The sequence below is a fragment of the Tachypleus tridentatus genome, chromosome 12 (genome assembly GCF_004210375.1).
Source record: "Tachypleus tridentatus isolate NWPU-2018 chromosome 12, ASM421037v1, whole genome shotgun sequence".
In the NCBI taxonomy this organism is placed as follows: domain Eukaryota; kingdom Metazoa; phylum Arthropoda; class Merostomata; order Xiphosura; family Limulidae; genus Tachypleus; species Tachypleus tridentatus.
The window spans coordinates 98,130,923-98,146,599 of record NC_134836.1 but is presented as its reverse complement, the minus strand read 5'-3'; the positions used below and the strand labels follow the sequence as shown (position 1 = coordinate 98,146,599).

At 33.5% G+C, this 15,677-nt stretch overlaps 1 protein-coding gene across 10 annotated transcripts in view; it reads left to right on the top strand.

The window, feature by feature from the left end:
• The first annotated feature begins 15,267 nt into the window (after positions 1-15,267).
• Positions 15,268-15,677, top strand: part of phtf (putative homeodomain transcription factor) — a 53,722-nt gene continuing 53,312 nt past the window's right edge. For 7 of the 10 annotated variants that reach the window (XM_076471195.1, XM_076471194.1, XM_076471191.1 and 4 more), the window contains exon 1: positions 15,269-15,583. The gene's annotated coding sequence lies outside the window, so the exon portion shown is untranslated. Of the gene's footprint in view, positions 15,584-15,677 lie in introns of all 10 variants that reach the window. The other 3 variants (XM_076471197.1, XM_076471196.1, XM_076471193.1) reach the window with 1 other exon arrangement.

The following is a 15,677-nucleotide window of genomic DNA, read 5'->3' as shown; positions in this document are numbered from 1 at the left end:
AAAACAGAGATTTTAAAGAGAGAAAATATATGGAATCTGTACTCATTAACGAAAAAAAATCCAAAAATTAACAGATGCAATGGGCGATCCATGTAAGCAAACCACCATTCGTAAAACAACACATTCAACACTATTAATTTCAGTTTAAGATTTGCACTCTCTGGAATATTACACAATCTTATAATTTTTTGTAACACTGTTAGTAAGCTTTATTTGCTTTCTAGTTATTATAATTTCTTAGCAACTTCGTTTTTTCAGTGTGTATTATTTCAGTTAATCATAAAACTTATTATGTTATATTTATTTTGTTTCTATGTACATGTCACTTAGGTAATGTTTATACAGCTACATAGTTAGTATTATAACTATACTATAATATTATACAAATAATTAAACAATAATGATAATCTACACTTGTCAGACGCACGTTTTGACAGACTCGAGAAATAGAACGTAACAATCAGTTTTAAAATTTAATGGATATTATAATATCAAACAGTTATGTATATTAACCCTAAATTAGCCGCAGATACTAAACGTTGGTTTAAATAAAAATATATTCTTTTATATTTATCTGAAATGTAAAGGTCGTTTTTTCTTAACTTTTATTAAAATATTGAGGTTCAATCTTCACCGTTCCTTCTAGTTGTTTTTTAACTGTGACTGTAGCTAATACAATGTATTGATCTCTAATCTCTCTCACATATTTAACTGTAACTGTAGCTAATACAATGTATTGATCTCTAATCTCTCTCACATATTTAACTGTAACTGTAGTTAATACAATGTATTGATGTTTAACTATATCACTTCCTCTTGTTTCTATAGTAACATGAATATTTCTTTCGTTTCTCTTCCTGCACGTGTATCTAATACAATACGTCATGTTCTGTTTTATAGTGTCCCTCTGCACGTTCATCTAAATTAAAAAAGTTATATCTTTCCTTACCTGGCCCCAGCATGGCCAGGTGGTTAGGGCACTCGACTCGCAATCTGAGGGACGCGGTTTTGAATTCCCGTCTCACCAAACATGCCCGTCCTTTCAGCCGTGAGGGCGTTATAACGTTAGATCAATCCTACAAGTCGTTAGGAAAAGGGTAGTTCAAGAGTCAGTGGTGGGTAGTGATAACTACCTACCCTCCCTTCTGAATTAGGGACGGCTAACGCAGATAGCCTCCGTGTAACTTTGCCCAAAATTCAAAAACAAGCACATTTTCCTTGCATCCTAAAACAAAGTGGAGTTCAATCCTACAAGTCGTTAGGAAAAGGGTAGTTCAAGAGTCAGTGGTGGGTAGTGATAACTACCTACCCTCCCTTCTGAATTAGGGACGGCTAACGCAGATAGCCTCCGTGTAACTTTGCCCAAAATTCAAAAACAAGCACATTTTCCTTGCATCCTAAAACAAAGTGGAGTTTAGTTTAAGTATATGAAACTGTTTGTTATTAAGCACAAAGCCACAATAAAGGCTGTTTGTGTTCTGCCCACCACGGATATCGAGACACGGTTTATAGAGATACGTATAAATCCGAAGACAAATCACTGTGCCATTGGAGAGCACAAAATTGTGCACACGGTAAGCGTGAGGTCTTAAATCGCTATAAATCGGGTTTTGATATTCATACTGGGCACGACATTGATAGCTTAATGTGTAAGTTTACGCTTAACGACAAATGGATCTCTCTTGTTGTTTTTTCTTCACATGTACATAATAAAATGTATATTTTTTGTTCTATATATCATCTGTTGTTCTTATCTCTCCAATATTAACCAAAAATAGTGTCATGTTAAACCCATATATTTCCTTTTGTTAATTTTCTGTAAGTAAAGTTAATAAAAGCGTCATTTTCAACCTAATTTTTTGTCTTTCATTTATTTTTTACGAGTGTAATTTGGTGGATATAAAACTATATCTTGTATAAATTAAAATAAAGGTGTTTCACTGATACATAGAAGCAGGACATTCCAAAAACTACTGTATGCACACTCTCAGTATCTGAGAGTATATAGACACTAGTTTCATGTAAAGTATTTCGCTAATGTACCAGAATCCAAAACCACCTGCTTTCTCTCCTTATGTTCTTACACGCTTAACGACCATCTTTGTTCAATGACGTCATCGCTCTGACTTCTACAGTTCGTCGCTCTGACCTTTCCAGTCATAATATTTTACATCTTTCATTAGTAGCCATTAATTGAAGAGGAAATCAATGGCCCTGCGATTATGAAGGCTAAGGTTTCATTAACAATTGGGTCACTTTCTTAACGCTCTAGGTGAAGTATTTCACACCAAACTTTAACAATATAAACTACTAGAGCATTTTAAATATTTTTTCGCAGCCACAACAGTAACACTAACTACCACAGTTGATTGTTTGATCCTAAACGTTGAAAATCAAATAGAATAAACGTTCAGCTTAAAAACAACAATGACAACGAGCTCGTGGGTATCCAACTAATGATACTGCTCTACTCTAGTTACTAGCTGTAACAATATTTTCTGTGTGCTTTCAACGGTTTCAGAGTCTAAACAAAACAAGACACCAATGTTATTCAAGTGAGCATATTACAGTTTTTTTCAAAAGATCTCACCCTTGTTCCTGTCAGCAAATTCACAGCCTTGTCTCTATTGATATCCTTGTGTTTCTAATATACTTACTTATGGCCAAGCATAGCCAAGGGGCTTAAGGCGTTCGACTCGTAATCTTAGGGTCGCGGGTTCGAATCCCCGTCGCACCAAAACATGCTAGCCCTTTCAGCCGTGGGGGCGTTATAATGTCACTGTCAATCCCACTATTCGTTGGTAAAAGAGTAGCCCAAGAGTTGGCAGTGGGTGGTGATGACTAGCTGCCTTCTCTTTAATCTTACACTGCTAAATTAGGGACGGCTAGCGCAGATAGCCCTCGTGTAGCTTTCCAAAACAAACAAATAATTTCTCGTATAGTTTGATTAGTGAATTTAGTGGTTTATTATTTCACTACTTATAAGATGTATCAACACATTATTTTACATGAATATTTCTTTTTTTACAGGCTTCTTTATGTGAATTGGATAGATGTATTTCGTTTTAAAGCTCTTTCCACTGTGTGGTGTATTGGAATGACCGTGTTATTTGTAATCGTTATGACTTATTTTGTTCTTGAAGGTCGTAATTGAATTATATGCTTTTATTGGTCATCTCGTCGTCCATATTCTACCACGGGAACATAAAATAGATGTATACTCTACTCGTTAATATAATATTTTCGTTATTAACACAGTGGTTGGCCATTAAATAACCAAACGTTTAGCCAAAGCTAAACAAACTATTCGATCATACCTTTAACTAAATGAATTTCAAATATATCAAATATCTTCAAACGTTAGCTAGATTAGATTTTAAAAACCTGCAGATGAATTTGAACAAAAGTTAACTTCTCTTCGGTAAGCGGAATTATTTTATAATAATAGTATAATAAAGTGTTAAAATGTTATAATTTCATTCATCTTGTACTATACCATATACAATTACTATTAGAAGTTTCTAGTGAACGGTGATGTACGTTAATATTTTGCGAATGTTCTCTGAAAGAGTTCTTTGATTTAATCACATAATCGCGAAAAAGTACACAAGAGGTCGGATCAGTACATGATTGACGCATAAGCCATTATGGGTCCATTATTATCATTTCCAAATGGGACATGGGCTTAGGACCTCAATAAACCTTAATCAGGCCCTGAATCAGGGATGTAGGGGTGAGAGGTCGGATGATCATCCTAATATTCTAAACGATCCATTAACTTCTGATTTTTTTCAAAAGCACTTGAAGTCCATGTAAACCAGATAAAATGTCTGTGTTCATAAAAGGTCTAGATCTAATTTTTTGGAAAACAAACACAAACTCTGTAGTGTTGTCTCGGTACCGCTGTACTACCCATCCGTTATTTTGAACCAATAAAATATGTCATCAGTTCTTAATATAGTGTTCTCGAAATTTTTTTAATTAGAAATCCAGTAGCTTCGTGCCCATAGGTCAAAGATGGACACGCCTCTCCTCAATGTTTTCTATACACGTTTTTGAATAATCACTAATACATTTGATTAAATATATTAAAAATATTTGTCTGTATTGAGTCTCTCCAGTGGCACAACGGAATATCTGCGGAATCACACCGCCAAAGACCGAGTTTCAAAATCCGTTGTGGATAGAGCACAGATAGCCCATTCTGTAGCTTTGTACTCAATGTTAAGCAAACAATTTGTTTGTATTGGAAATCAAAAGGTTAATAAAGTAACAGCGGAAATATAATAATATAAAAAGTAAAAGTTGTCCCACTTATTGTTATTTGTATGTTTATTGTATTCAGTCCCTCACTGACCAGAAAGTCCCCTAGTGGCTCAGCAGTGTGTCTGCGGACTTACAACGCTAAAATCCGGGTTTCGATACCCGTGGTGGGCAGAACACAGATAGCCCACTGTGTAGCTTTGTGCTTAATTCAAAACAACAACTGACCAGGAAAGTATTTTTTTCCTGACTGTGCGCCCCAAACCACTTAGCTGCATGACGTCACTGACGAAATCTAACATTTATTTCGATTCATAGTTGTTTTAAAACAAAACGATAAGCATCGCTTTTATTAACAAATTCCTTTTTTAAGTAGGAAATAACGCGTTTCATCTCTTTGTCAGTTAAACAACTTTTATTCGTGAAAACCGACATTATTTGCTTTAAAAATAAAATGTTAAGTTTCATTAATGGAAGGAAATTAGAAAGTAAAACGATAACTCTAAAAGATGTACATTGCAAAGCAATTTGTAGCACAGAGAAAAAGAAGTTTTCATTTTATCTAGGTGCTAGGTATACAAATTAAAAGGAGAGTCGAACTCGGGTCACACAAAGTAAAACTGGAGTCAACTAAAGCAAACATTACCGTTTCATTAGAAAACCAGTTTAATAGGTCGAGCAGCATGCAAAATGACTGAATAACAAAAGCTTTCAAGTATTGCATTTTTTCACATGACAATAAAATAAAAAATGGATAGAAGATTGGTCATATTCGAGTTCAGTGTTGTTTTTTATACATTTTGTAGATATTTCAATAAATTGAGAGAAAAAGGCCCAACCCAAAACTCGAGCGCTGTCGTCAGAGAGATAATAATAACCAACTATTCGAAAGTGCTCGAGTTTTTGAGCTGGGTCGGTTTTTTTAGGGGGAGGGAAATTCTTTGGCTTCTTGTGTATGATCCTGTGTGCTAACTCTTTTAGCAGTATGCACGTTCCAACGTTTATCAATACGTTATCCTCAGGAAAGTAATGTTTTGCAAAATATAGCCATTCTTTATACAGTTATCAGGAGACTAATTGAATATTAAAAAATTTCGTGCCATCTACTGAGAATTAGACAATTTATAATGAGTTTTCAGCTGATTATAAATTATATTGGACATATAAAAAAAATTATACAAAAGTAACTGTTTGTTACGAGGTTTCCCTGTTTGTGTAACATTAAATAATTCTATATATCACATTTTGTACTTTTTGTTCTTGGCATTTTAAAACAAGTGGGTAGTAAGTAGTAAAGTTTCCTGTAAAATTAACAATTTCTACTATGCATTTCACAACGGGAAATTTTTGAAAGACTAGTTTAACAATTAAATACCATTACAGAACAAATTTATGTCACGCTTTGATTGTGCTGCCATCTCTTGAAAAACAAGTTGATAAAATTATTTAAAATAATCAACTAACTTGTAATAAGAATTATATATTTTAACATTACATTTTTATTCAGTCCCTTATGGTTTTAAAAAAAATATAATAGTATTTCATTACGTCCATCGTATATCCACGTTTCTTACAATAACGACTGTTACAGTGTGGTGGTCTTTTCTAAGCTGGCAAGACATGATCGTAACTTACTCAAAAATAACAATGTAAATACTACCACCCCACCCCAAAGTATACCCTAACCTCACATTTCATGACTAACTGTAATGTTATGGAATAAAGCTTGACCATCGAAGAGGCAAAAAAATGTGGTCGAAGCAATCAAACGTTGGTAAATTCCAATGTGAGTCAATCAATATTAAGATCATTTTAGACATAAATCACTGACGGTTTCATAAGATAATTAATGGTAAGACATAACTTATAATTGTTACATATTATAATTCGAAATACTTTGAACCTAGGTTAAATTTTAATTAAAATTTAGAAGTTAATTCAGTTTCGAGATGTATCAAATTTACAATATTTGCCAACAAGATTGATATACATTTATATTTCTTAATATAAATATATCTTAATACACAAACAACAATATAATTTATAATAATGGTTATTAGAAATAAAGACTTCGATACAAGTGTTTCACAAACTTACAAACAATATTGAGTCTTCTATCTAATCCAAAATTTCGTTGATATTTTATCGAAGGTTCCCGATGAGTGAATTAATTTCGAGTTGATATCGGTACAATTCACTTAACGGAGAGCTAGCCAGCTCTCCTCTGCTCTCAGGTGAGTTTTTCACAGCTGAAGTCATACGATATTTTTGTAAAAATACTAATGTCCAAAGTTAATCTGTTGTAGTTAAACAGTTTTAATGTTCGAAATCTATAAATGTTCCTTGTCATATATTTAAAGTTCCCGTTTTATAAACGTTGTCACAGTTACAGCGTCCGAGGTTTATAGTATATCGACTGTAATAAACCTATAAAATATACTGTCTCTTGGCTTGTTGCGTTGGTTACCTTTTATAAGCGTGACGCGAATTTCTAGAAACTTCAGCTTGCACAACAGTATGTTTTGACTTTTATGTCATGTTGCTTAGCAATAAAACTATAATCTAATACCTTTGTCACTCTAAATATTGAAAGTATAAAATGAAATGTTTAGACAGAAAAGCTAGAAAAGTATTTGTTGATCTCTTTGTTTAAAGTCTCTGTTGCTGAGAAACTTTTTTAAATTAAAAATGTCAGTTATATAACAGAAAATAGTTTAAATCAGAAACAATTTAAGTTTAACATTGAATCGATATTTTTATTTTTACTATAAATTTTATGCGCTTGGCTTTAGGCTAGGTGATCCCACATTATGTCTTTAGTTTAGGCTTATTATATCAACACACGCTACACTTAAAATGTGGCAGGGCACCCTCTCTCACAGCTCCCTTGCACCCCCATCAATAAAATCGTAATGAGCAGATGCTAATCAAACTGTTCAATCTGGATAATTGTATTTTTGCTTTTATGGCTCATCCTATTTCGAGAAATCAAGCGAGACATGATATACACCGGCTATTGTTTGTTTGTTTGTTTTATGAAGTTAATTACAAAACTACGCAATGGGCTATCAATGGGCGATTTCTAGCGTTGTCAGTCTACAGGCATACCTCTGTGCCATTGAGGGGCTACTAGCTTTAAAACAGATTAGCTTTTTCTTGTCACAAAACTTTAATATAATGCCTCACATAATTTTAATACTACTTTCTTTATTCAATATTTTAGAAATTTTCAAAGACAATAATATATAATAGTATTTTAATATAACGTAGCAGCGTATAAACCTTCTCTTCTTCCCTGTTTTGGGAATATGGCATACGACTAACAAAGGACCATTGGGTCCTCCTTCAAGGTTGTTCTTTCACGCCTACCTTTACGAAAAGTTGAACTTAAACCTATCCTTTACTTTTCAGGAAGTTAATAATTCCGTTTTTAAATGCTTATGAAAACATAACGTGTCTTTCAAGTCGTACAAAAAAGAACTGTTTAATACATGTAAAGGTTTATGAGCCAAACCTTCAATGAACTTCTGTGCTTCAAAAGGATTATCTTTAAAACACCAAGATAAATCGTAAGTTTCCAAAAACAGAAAGCTGAAAAATACATAGGGGATAACAGGAGACAAAAAGAATTCTGCCCATGTACAATACGAATTAGTTTAGATTGTTATAAGTGAATTATTTTTTCTCATTTATTATATTTTGAATCCATTCTCTTTTGTACGACCACGAAGTATTTGGTTAAAATCAGCTTTTTACAGCTATATTGATGGGTTGCTTAGGAATTAACAATTATAGAAAAAACAAAAGCTTGGGTATTTATGCTGCCATCTAGTGATGATAATCAGTTATAAGTAAATGAATACCTAATGTTTCTTCCAAGTTTTGAAATATATTCTTCTCTCAAATCAGTCTTCGTTTTTTCTGGAATTAATTTTAAAAAAGTAAATCATGATTTAAAGCTCAAATGCATTTGTAGTTGGCTGTTAACTTTCGAGTCCCACAGCGGGACATCGGTAAGTCTACGAACTGAAATCCAGAATTCGGTTTCCTGCGGTGGACACAACAGATAGACCGATTTGGCTTTGCTCTCAAACAAACAAACTTTATTTTGCAATATCACTCAGAGAAACTGAATCGTTTACTTTACCTTCACTTACAGTAGAAATAATTTGCTATGTCTCGGTGAATTATTCGAAGTTTGTATAAGTTTAAGAATTGGAGACTTTTTAGAAAAGTTGGAATTCGATTCTCCATTTTTTTTTTTTTTTTTTGCATTGAGTCAGGTAGTAAAGTCTGTTGAGCCGGGTAGTAAAGTCTGTTGACCCTCCATCCTCCCCCTCCCCCCAGTATCTACGCCCCTGGTTGTAGTTCGAGTTGCCTTAAGCTTTGTTTGTTGATGACACAGCCTTAAGGCTATTTACCGCTGTCCAAAATTTTGAACTGTTGACCACAGGGAAGTAAGTAAGCTTACCCGTCAAGACTACTATTTTACAAGCTAATAGTGGGAGTGAGTCACATTGTAACACAAGCACGGATTAAGATCTGCATCTGGTTTTGACCCTGAAACTCACAAGTTATGTTTTTTAAGCAAATTATATATTCCATTTCTATATAAATTAAAAGTAGCTGAAATCATTTTATTCCGATTTTGTTTAATAACCTATATAATAAAATTCGGTGTCTGTTTATCACATAGCTTCTTATAAACTCCTGGTCACATCGACTTTTTTTTTTGTATCAAACCAATCACTTACGTTTTCACGAAGGTAAAAGTTTTCACCCCCCCCCCTTCATTGGGTAACCGAAAGATTTCGCGAATATTCCTTCTTCTAAACTGCTGAACTCGCGAACTTATAAATAACGCCCAACGAATTGTCTCGACCCCGAAGTTTGCACAAAGGTAAAAACTTTTACCAAACTCTATAAGGAACCAAATTAATTCGCGAAAACACTTTTACGTAGATTCTCCGAAAGTGTACCGCCAAATGTGGCGCTGATTTACATTAGAGCACGTAACTAAATAAATAGGCCTACTAATTACCGTTTGTAACTTGTTCAAATAAATTAAATGTACATTATAAAGGAAATGCCCATTAAATAGAAAAAAGTGCAAAATAGTAATTCAAGCGTTAAATGTGCATTATAGGGGCCTTGTAAACGTGGGCCATAGGCCCAGTGGCTCGCTGGTACAAAAATTCAGTGTTGATATTAATATTCTCTTCCGTTCTACAGAAAAAAAAAAAAGAAATACAAAAATAAGTATTGATAGAAACAGAATTATGTTAATTTCCATACGAAATTATAGCATGCATGTATATTATTAATTATTATGAACAGAAATGGTAATATTAAAAAGAGTTTATTTCTTTTTTGTGGATCACACTACAGGCGGGAGCTGCATTATATTTACAAAGCTTGTCAATAGATGGCAATATATTAAAGTGTGGGGCGCTCAAGTTTTATAGTATAACAAACCTGAGATAGGATTAAATTTTTTGTCTCAGATAACAATATATATATGTATATATATACCTACATTTCGTAAATGATAATATTATTAAAACACCTACTGCTTATAATATTTTTACAGTAAATGACCAAAAACTTTAAAGAAGATATTTCCATTATGCCAATAACACTTCTGGCGCTATCGTTGAGATATATGAGTATCAGTGATGTCGAGAAACCCACTTGTTGAGAAATTTATATGCAAAAACGGCTCGTCTGGGTTGAGAAAATATTTTACATAGAAGCTTTACAGAACTTCTAACCTTCAGTAACCATAGAAAACAAGTGACAACGAGTTTGAAACTTACACCCTTGTGGAAATTAATTGAAACAAATGGTCATTTTACAATATTTTCAGCATGGCGGCCGGTACAGACTCGCTGCACCCGCTGATTTTCTTTAATAGTCATTTTTTCACACAGACGGCGTCATTAGCTATGTTTTGCAGTATGGTCGATCTATTTTTGGGATATATGACGAAATTTTGAGGAATATTACTTCATTCAGAATTGCGTTAGAAGGGCAAGGAGACCAATCAAAAAACAACTTCTTACCAACTCAATGAAGAAAAAACGGTATCAATGGGGTCTGAAATACAAGAACTGGACACAAGAACAATGGAGGAAGGTGTTATTCAATGACGAGACTCATTTCTTCGTATAGGGTCAAAGAAATCTGCATGTTCGTAGATCTCCAGGTGAGAAACTTCGAGAATCTCACATCAATCAGTTTGTGAAACATCCTTTGAAGAAGATGCTTTGGGGCTTTTTCAGCTACTATGGTGTCGGAGGCTTACATATCGTAGAAGGTATGATGCGAGGACCACAGTACATTGAAGTTTTGCAGAGAAGAGTCGTTTCAGAATTGAAAAAGAGATTTTCAGATGGATCTGGCATTTTTCAGCAAGATTTGGCTCCGTGCCACACATCGAAACTTGTGAAGAAATTTATCACTACAACGCGAATAAAGCTGCTGGACTGGCCTGGAAACTCTCCGGACTTAAATCCTATTGAAAATCTTTGGGCGATTTGTAAAGAAAAACTTTGAGGAAAAGACTTTACTACGAAAGATAAGTTATTGAGGCCATAATTGAAGTGTAGTACCGTGATCAAAAATTAGTAAAGATCGCAGTCAACTCGTGGACTCGATGCCAAAGCGGATTAATGATCTTCTGAAAAATAAAGGCGGTCATTTCATGTATTAATTTGTGAGTAATTTTTGGATTCTCAGAAATAAAACGCAAAAAATTGAAAAAAATCATAATTTTCTGACTTGTTTCAATTAATTTGCGCAAGGGTGTAGTTGATGAATGGTATACATATAAACAATAACGTTTCGTGAGTTGCAGAATTATTTGTATTTATTTATTTTTGGACAGTCACTGAATAACCGAATTAACAAAATAATAGTATACAAGTTATTGTTATTATTAAAAATTTTCAAAAGCTTTTGGATATATTTAGAGCTTTAATGTTTAATTCTAAACTACACAACAAAAGCCTTGAAGCTATAAGATTCTACCTCAATTAGCAACAACCACTAGAGTTATTAACAAACACTAGTAAGACCAGTTGAACTCATCTTTACGCTGAATGCTTTCTTCTTCAATGATTAATTTTACAAATAAATAAGGTGAACGGTGTAACCATGAATATTAAGAAGGGTCCATCATTTTTTAATCTATTTGTAGACTAAATAGAGTACAAATTGTTTCGAACGTATGAAGGAACAATACCTGTTTCATACTGACGATACATTGACGACGTGATTGGAAATTCGACATTAAACATCCAGTAACTCCATAATCTTGTTAATTTAGTGAAAAACTATTATCCGGTCCTTCAGTACACAAGTATTTTAAACGCCTGGGTTTACTTGATATCACTCTAAGCTTAATTGCAGAGGATATTATTTCAATATCCATCTGTTACAAGCCTACTGGCTTGCGTTCGCATTTGGATTAAGACCCGGCATGGCCAAGCGTGTTAAGGCGTTCGACTTATAATCCGAGGGTCGCGGGTTCGCATCCCCGTCGCACCAAAACATGCTAGCCCTTTCAGCGGTGGAGATGTTATAATGTGACCGTCAATCCTACTATTCGTTGGTAAAAGAGTAGCCCAAGAGTTGGCAATGAGTGATGATGACTAGTTGCCTTCCCTTTAGTCTTACACTGCTTAATTAGGGACGGCTAGCGCAGATAGCCCTCGAATAGCTTTGCGCGAAATTTAGAAAACAAACTCTTGGATTACAATTTCAGCCATCCTATACTTACTAGAAATGCTGTTACAAAAATAATTGTTTCTTTGCCTACGTTGTTCATTCAATTAGGAATCTGATTTTACCCAGAAGGCTGCGTAAACTAATATATAAATATGTGTGCATTTTGTTTCTTTTTTTTTCCAAAATTAATAATAATCATTTAGATACAATCAGTTCAATTTTCAAGGATGCTGCAAGGATCAACCATACAATGGAAGACAAAAAACGAAAGAAAGAGGAACAATGAAAACCGTGTTCCTCTGATAATGGCGTCTCATCTACAAAGCATCCATATTTCTAACGTAAGTAAAAACAATTTGTGGATACTTCGAAACGAAAAACTTTACATTCAAAGGTAAATCAATCACTTTGTATCGAGAGAGAAAACAGCATAAAAATATGTTCGCGCACGAATGAAGACACCAGAGAAATTAACGCATGCATGATACAATATGCTTTGTTACATCAACATTAGCACTTCGGTACTTAGACACAACAGCTGTCCACCTGTAGCTTCAAATGTTTAGTTTACTGCAGCACTCGTTTATGTCGCGGACAGTTATTCATAGGATAAACCGATATAATGTTGTCTGAACAGCGTCGTGAACACATCCGTAAAGTATAGAAATTTCATCCAGACAAACCAGTAGCTAAACGTTTCAATAATGATAACATGAAAAAACTCATCTATCTGCTTGGGACCATCAGCCCCACAGGAACTAATGAAATATTTTATTATTCACAGCTTTGAGTGTTTCGGTGTGTGTGAATGTGCGTGCGTGTATACATAATTATGCGTACATATCTTTTCTTTGTAAGTATATATGTTTTGTTATACATATATATTATAAAATGTGTACATTGTATTGTTATTCGAGTTTTTCACCATTAATTTTGGTCTTTCACTTTATTCTTACATACCCAAGTACTTTTGTTTCAATGTTAAAGTGATAGACCATGAAGGGGGTAACTAGTCAAAAGTGCTTACCGCCAACTCTTGGGCTACTCTTCACCAATGAATTCTGGGATTAACCATCACATAATAATGTACAATGACTGAAAGGCCGAGAATGTTTGTGGACGCGATTCGAATCAGAGTACTGGCTTTCTTTCAAGCATTAGAAATGACATAGTTGCCTAGAAACAGTTCACAGTATCCTACTTTCCTGTTTATTGTTATTGACATTTGAAAAAAAAACTATTGAATATATCTAAAGCCTTATTTTTTTAATAATGATTCATACTGTGTAGTTGTAAATTTTAATATTACTCGGATTTTAAAACAACATTGACTTGCTACTGATTTACGTACATGTTTTTATAGATCTGTTGTATAAAACTCATTTCAAACGTTTCTTGTTTGATAACCCTTGTGGTGTCAACCGAATCTTTTGCTTTAGCTAAATGTGAAGCACCAAAAGAATGACGTCCCAATTTGAAACGTTGTGAATATTAAAACACATATTTATCATTTTATGGGTTATGTGATATAAGTTTCTTCCCTTTTTGGTCTTGAATGTATATATTAAACTAATTAACTTTATTCATCCATGAATGTTTGTAATATTTAGAGCAATAACGCAATTATTTTATTAATTTGTGGAAAATGCACTGAAAATCTCGTACGAAAAGAGTTAACATTCAAGACAATTGCCTTTTTTATTATTATTCAGTACAACACTAAGCAATCAGCGGTATGTGCTGAACCCACAATGGCAGTGGTTCCCAACCAGGGGTGCGAGATAACATTTGTTTTGGCCACCTTCACCTTTATTCTTAAATAAATAATTTCTGTGAGGGGTGCTAGAACATATTAAAATTTTTTAGGGGTGCGAGGCATAAAAAAGGTTGGAAACCACTGCACTATGGGGATCTAACCTCAGTTTTAGTGCTATAAACTCTGAAAGTTACTAATGAACCACCGAAGACCTCACACAAAGCGAATTATGTTTCTATATAAATAAAAATGCAAATTCTCATGAAGATATACATTTGTAATTAAACTCTAAAATAATAAATACTCGTATATAAAACTGCAAACTTATTGAAATACAGATATCAAAAGAATAGGCAAATGAGGTTAAAATAACGGTAATAATAATACTTCAGAACAGAATGATACATAGTGATATGTATTATGTACTTACAACGCTAAAAATCCCTTTTCGATACCTGTAGCGAGCAGATCACAGATAACTTATTGTATAGTTTTGTGCTGAAATTCAAACAATCAGAAGAAAAACAAAACAAAACAATTACCATTTTATTACAAAATATACAGTTTATTGCAACAAATCTGAATTTTGACTTTCCAATAAAAGTCTTAAATCAACCCATTTATCAACTCTTACTTATAGTTTTATACAATTAGTTTTTGTTTGTTTGACGTTAAACACAGAGTTACACAATGGGCTATCTGTGCTCTGCCCAGCACGGGTATCGAAATCCGGTTTCCAGCGTTATAAGTCCAAACAAAGACATAGCGCTATGCCACTGAGGGGCTATATAATTAGTACGGTTCAGGATGCTTGTTGTGCTTGGCCAGGAAATACTTGTTTTCCTTTCACTTTTCTGGTATCCCTTGCGGATATCCGCCAGGAAATTTTAATTGAAAATGTATTGCTTTTATATAAACTTATTGCTACCACTGCAATATTTTGGTGAGGATAAATGAATTACTTATAAACAAGTTGATTGCAAAAACTCTTCTCGAAGTTATTGGCTGTTTTGAGTAAACAAATGATTTTATTGGTTGGAATAAACACTATATTAACTTAACAATGAAGGATTTTAAATTGCAATTCATATTAGAAGTTGTTTAGAAATTCTAAACCAAGTTCAGATGTCTTATATAAGAAAATTTATTTTTAAAATATATTTACCTAAAGAAATTGATTAATTTTAGGAGAAAAAAAACAACGCAGAAGGAAAGGCCACATAATCATAGCTATATGTTAACATAGTATCTAATACGATTTTAAACATGAAAAATATGTGAAATTTAATCTAATACAGTTTACATAATTTATGAGGAAAACACGTATGTAAACATTTATGTAGTTAGTGTAAAACACGTATGTAAACATTTATGTAGTTAAGTATACTAAACTACATACATAAATTATTTAAGCTAATATTTATAATAAAAAATATTAGCTTAAATAATTTATATATTGAATTTGCCAATGCTATTGAGATGCCAAACACGATATTGAACTGAAATTCTTATTTTTAGAGATTTCTTTACGAAGCCGTGTCATGTACTTTAGGTTCGCCATTGCTTTTATCATTTCGAAGACTGAAATATATAACAGCAAAGTTATCTTGGGTAACCTTGATTCTAACCTGCAAACAGGTGTGAGTTTCTTCGATCAATAAACTAACGCATTCTTGTTGATTACCTGGATTGTCAGCAGTTCGAATGATGTTTAACATGCGCAAATAATCCATTTGCTCTGCTTCCTTTGTCACGTGACGTAAGAAGCGTTGCACGTATGGTTACGAAGGCTGAAAGGACGGAACAGTAACACTGGAGTTTGGAGATTTGAACAAGGTAAAATTAATATATTTACTTGTATAAATTTAAAACATTTTAACTTCTGCAGAAATTTGAATTGTTGCTTGTATAATTTCATCAGGCTTATCGA